The 5,666-nt window shown below is 32.4% G+C and overlaps 1 long non-coding RNA gene across 3 annotated transcripts; it reads right to left on the bottom strand.

Moving 5' to 3' along the window:
• Nucleotides 1-390: 390 nt before the first annotated feature.
• Nucleotides 391-4,266, bottom strand: LOC104099265 (uncharacterized). Of its 3 annotated transcripts, none has more exons than XR_011412306.1 (5): nt 3,965-4,243; nt 3,733-3,857; nt 3,281-3,375; nt 2,020-2,139; nt 391-763 (listed from the first exon to the last, which is right to left on the bottom strand). It is a non-coding gene; the product is annotated as an uncharacterized lncRNA (long non-coding RNA). The 3 variants fall into 3 exon arrangements; XR_011412305.1 differs by lacking the exon at nt 391-763 and adding an exon at nt 897-1,268 and having other exon boundaries at nt 1,372-2,139; nt 3,965-4,266; XR_686964.4 differs by lacking the exon at nt 391-763 and adding an exon at nt 897-1,268 and having other exon boundaries at nt 3,965-4,241.
• Between the last annotated feature and the right edge of the window lie 1,400 nt (nt 4,267-5,666).

Here is a 5,666-nt window from a genome sequence, read left to right as displayed (position 1 = left end):
CCTTCCTTTATCTTCTCACTAGATAATTTGTCCGCGCTTCGCGCGATAGTAAAATACCTTTTTAAATTTTGAAATATATCATTTACCTTTAACAGTGGAGATTGAAGATATAAATTTTTCAGCAGAATGATAAAGACAACTATCGTTAAACCAATTGAACATCCACTTGAAACTACAACTAAAATTGTGACTTTGAAAATTAAATTAGTCACTAACATATCATCTGAGGAAATACACACTGAAGAATCAAGTGTAGCATAAAAGATATTTTAGTGCGTTAGAAGGCCTACTAAATGCTTTGATCTCTCAACATCTTTGTAATAAAAGTGACAATTGGAGGTAATGCATTTGAAATGAATATAAGAGCAACAAAATTCACCTTTTGCCATATGAGTTCAATGTTGAGTTTATATAGAAATCATGAAACTGCATATTCTTTCTGGGCATGTTAACTAAAGAATAATATACAATCACTGATCAAAAAAATAATGATACATATTTGCTTGGATTATGTGATGATTATAAGCTTTTCTCGCAACATCTTCCTCACTTTAGTACTAACTTGATAATTTAAGTTTGTTTCAATGGTAATATATGCATTTTCTTTCAACAAAAGTTACAAGACTTCATTATTTCTTGTTAGACTTTTTGTAAGCTGTTTATGGTCTTTGTAATATTTACTACACGACTATTTCCCATTTCTCGAGTGTCTCACAGTTTGTTATTGCTTTGAGGGTAATTATTTGAATGTTCAGTTGTTGCCCTGCATAAAAAGAGTACTTATTTCGTTACTAAGTTGCAGTAACATCATCCAAGTAAGACTGCAATATAAATATGCTCTATGTTACGAAATATCAAGCAAAAAACCAAGAGATCCTCTCTACTTTAATACTCAGTGCAGAACATTCAACTTCAAGATTAATAAAACATGGAGAAGGTAACATGAAGAGTTCTCGATCAGCACATCTAATTTAGGGAATATCTTGTCAGAATATTAAAGGTTTACCTTTTATACTTGAATAATATTAATTATCAAGTATTGTACAATATTGAACAAAAAGAAAAGAGCAAGGAATCATGGAGCTATAAGGTACTCGAGCTTTTTGATCCCTTGAAATCCTTTAAACCTTTGGATTCAACTCTCACTTTTAGCATGGAAGCAATATAAGTCTGAACTCCAACCCATTAGACGAGGCACCAATGAAATGATCATTTGAATTTCTAGACCTTAAACATGAAATGGAGCTACTAATAATTTTTCTCACTCGCTGCGAACAAAGTAGAGAGCTATATAAGCGACAGAGATCTAAAAGTATGTTCGAGGAAACTAACATGCAACCCATGATATCTATGATTAGAAAAAAAGCTTACATGCTATTAAATTGATAGGCTAAAAATAGAGATATCAACACCGTCCTCGCTACTGTCAAAATAAGCTCGAAATACCAAGGGAGGAAACATACACCGAGATGAGAATAAAACCATATACAATGCAAATCCAAAAGATATAATAAATAAATTATTGGTTATTTGATGTTAGTGAAATGTTTTGAGAAATAGACTGAAAAATGTGTTTTGCTACGTTCCTATCAAGGCTTATGTACTACTGCTAAACATCATAAGAAACCTACGTATTTTTTCACTTTAAGTATCCAATCTATTGTCTTTGAAACCTTATTTGGATCCTTTTGCACCCACCCCCTCTCCCCTCCCCGCCACTTCATATCTTTCTTTCATTTGTCCTTTCTTTATCCAATTTTTTTTTATAGTTAGTCATTATTTAGATTATTACCTTAAGAAGGAAAGGTGAAGAGAGTGATAATTCTTATTGATTGTGCTTTCTATCTTTTCAACAATCATACAACGTAACATAATTATCTCAGTTTTCCTTTTTTCAATCTTTGTCTCTTACAAATCACTCTCAAAAAAATATTGTGACATCCAAATGGTTAGGAGGAAGAAGAAGAAGAAGAAGAAGATATAAAAGTTTCACCCAAATCCATATGCTTAAACTCATACCTTGCCAAAACCAAATATCTAATTTGAAGACGAACACTGTGAAATCCAAATGGAATGAAAAATGACAAAGAGTAAAACATTTCACCGGAGTACCCCTAGCGACTCATACTCTCTCAAAACCTGATATAAAAAGTGAAAAAGAAGAAATTTAATACAGAGACACATGAGATAAAACACCAATTGAAGTGCAAAAATTTGGTCCAAATTTGAATAGCATAATGATGAATATATCCAATTCTAATGTGCATAAAACACACATTCCTACACAGTTACGCAACTTAAACTATAAATACAAAAAATAAACAACCAAAAAGAAAATCAGATAAACGCAAAGTCATACCAAAGATGAAATCTAAATTATTGTTTAACATCAAAACATAAACTCATAATTAGGATAACTAAAGAGCAAAAAACTCTGTGTAGAGATCTTAGAAAATATCCATTCACAAATTTGTAATGATTGGCTGGTGTAAACTAACAAAGAAATGCAGGAAGCAGCAAAATATATACATACCAACCAATAAGGAAAACAAAAGGTTGTATCAATTAAACCTTACGAGACTCTCATGGGCTCATGGCCCTTTGATCATGTTAAAAAGTGATAAAAAAGTGAAACTTCTAAATCCATATCAATGAATGCAGCAATGTCAATCCAAAAAATAAATCTTTTGAAGCGCGGATATGAGAACCAAAATCTCAAAAGTCAAGCAGTAGACTTGAACAATAAAGGAACACATTAGAAGCGAATCAAAATAATGAGCAATCAAAACGGATAAATATGGAAGTAATTAAGTTATGAAATAATGAGTTTAAATGGAGGAAGGATCACATGTAGAGGTTACTTATTAAATTGGACACGTATACAGAAGACATATATCAAATTAGTTTTTTTCTTTTAAATAATAAATTAATATATCTAGAAAATAGAACAAAGGCAAAATAATTAAGAAGAAAGATAAATAGATCCTTGAAAGATTTTAAATGATGATAAATAAGCGGAGAATGTATTTCCATTTGAGTAGTACAAACGACATATCAACCAATTTACTGCACTTAAAGTAAAGTTTCAGGTTTTTCAATCATTATTATCAAAATTAAGCTGCTCAGAAAGGTAAAACACTCCAGAAGGCTTATTTCTAATGGGTATCCTAAATAAAACATGATCCTTATACAATCCTACCAAAAAGTATCAACCAATAAATTCAAGAAAAGTAGAAAATACAGAAATATCATTTATTATGAAATTACCCAAATGACAAACCTCAATGGAAGAAGTAGGGATAGAGCCACCATCACTACCACCAGTCTACCTTGTGCTTCCAATGTTAAACTTTGTCACAAATCAACACTATTTGTCTGTCACAAAATCAACACCATTTGTCATTTATCACAAAAATCAAATAAAATAAGATCGGCAAAAGAATTAGCAAAATTAATATGCATTTGTCTACTTTCCATCTAAAAATTCATTTTGATCGAATATAAGTAAGCGCTAACAGATTATGTAAAGAAACATATTAGATGTTCTTTGCGTTGATATAAACATCGGGTGGGAACGATAAAATATGTATCATTAAAATAGCTACTATTACTCGCAAGTTTACGTTAGTATCTAAGTGAAGCAAATTCGGGCAGTAGACACAGTAATTAAATAGAAATAGATCTTGGTGCAAAAATTAACTTACAAGAGAAAGGGGATAAGGAAAACATTACCAAATAATGATAATAGTGGTTGATCTTTTACTGAAAAAAATACTTCTCTTTTGTCCTTTGTGATTGAAGCACCAAAACAGTGAGGCCAGGTGACGAAAAGCTTGAAACTGTCGTGACAACATCTACTGAAATCACAATCAAAAATTATTTTTTCAATTAAAAAAAATGAAGAACAATCTGAAAAATACACTTTCAGTTTTTGATATATTTTAAAAAAAGCAAAAATATTTACCAGCCCTTTTTGTCGCTTAAATTACCAACTTGAATGGCATCTATTGGATCTCAATTCAGATCACCACATGTGATGCAATTTTAACATTGGCTAGGGTTGTCCAAATTGCAAAGAAAGGAAAGAGTAATAATTTTTTTCCCATGGAAGAGAGAGTAGCAGCAGAATAAAGGGTTTGTTAGAAACGGTTGGAAACCATTATAAGAGGAAACGTTTGGGTTTCCCAAATAATTTAACCGTTGACTTTTTCAAATATAAAAGGGAAAAAATAGGAGGAAGCACAAAAACAATTGAGAGAAAAGAAAAAGGCAATCCCCGTGCATTGAGGCATGCCACGTAACCGGACTTAAGTTAATCAAATATATATATATATATATATATATATATATATATATATATATATATATATTACTGTAATCTCCCTTAGCAGACCGTGTTGTAGTAGAGGCTTTAGAGTATTCTTATGACTCAGTTTCACTAGTTTTGGGAATTATGTTGGTATTCTATTTGGGAATTAATATGAACTTATCGGTTTTATTTTAGTATCTCAATTTGGTTATTTCTATTAAGCTATTATTAAATATTAGGCTTACCTAATTTTAGAGACTAGATGTCATCACGACATCCTAAGATGAAAAATTGGGGTCATGACAACAAGCAACCCAATCGACAAGCCACACCAAAAGCCATATAGAGCCCCACACTACGCTATCCGTACACCAAACAAGTAATAATTCAGATATGACGATAACAGTAAGAAGGTTAAATAAGAAGGCTACCAAGCAAGTTAAGCATGCGGGGTAATATTAACATCTTCTTATGAACTATTTTCCATAAAGTAAAAGCAAAACACACAAAATAAGCATAAGGAATTACATCTCATTACTGTACTGTTGTGGCGTGCAACCCGATCCCATACACTACCATTGCGACGCGCAATCCAATCCAATCATATCAATCCATATAGGGATACCCATCATGCCATAATGCTCGAGCTCACTAATCACATATGTGTCAACATCAAGCACGATAGACTGCACAAATATAACTGTGGAAAGATGATTAGGCAATAGGCAATACTTAGAAAGACAAGCACAACTATGGTGCAACAAGCAATACTTAAAAAGACAAGCACAACTATGGTGCAATAAGCAAATCAACATCACGAGGTTCATCTCGCCCATAATGCCATAAGGTCTAAACGAAATTACAATATGCGTGCGAATAATCATGTAATCCTCACAACCCGTCATAGCATAAAAGAGAAACACACAACATAGATCATGGCGAATAACATCCATTCTTCCCGATGATATACATGTAGTAATAATTGCATAAGAGCAAGCAAATCCGATCCGATATAAAATACACATTCTCATTAGGCCAACAAATAGCCCCAAGCCAAATTCCAATCGTCTCCAAAACAGGTAAATAACCTTCCAAAAGTCCACAACCTATCCATAACACATATCATCAGTAATCCAATTCTTAACATATCTTCACAATTCATAACCAAGAAATAGTCTACCAGCGAGAACGTCCAATTTTTAAATCTCTAGAATAACGAAATCACCATATTCGATCCTAACTCTACTACTCAATTGGCCAACACATCACTCATGCACAATCATCTCGCGGAGGATACCCACAAAAATCTTTTGCTCCATGTAGCAAAACATGAACCTTAGCAGCCCAAAACCAAGTG

This window comes from Nicotiana tomentosiformis, chromosome 11 (assembly GCF_000390325.3).
Source record: "Nicotiana tomentosiformis chromosome 11, ASM39032v3, whole genome shotgun sequence".
Taxonomy (NCBI): Eukaryota; Viridiplantae; Streptophyta; class Magnoliopsida; order Solanales; family Solanaceae; genus Nicotiana; species Nicotiana tomentosiformis.
Note: the sequence above shows the minus strand (reverse complement) of the source record. Positions and strands in the feature narration are given on the sequence as shown.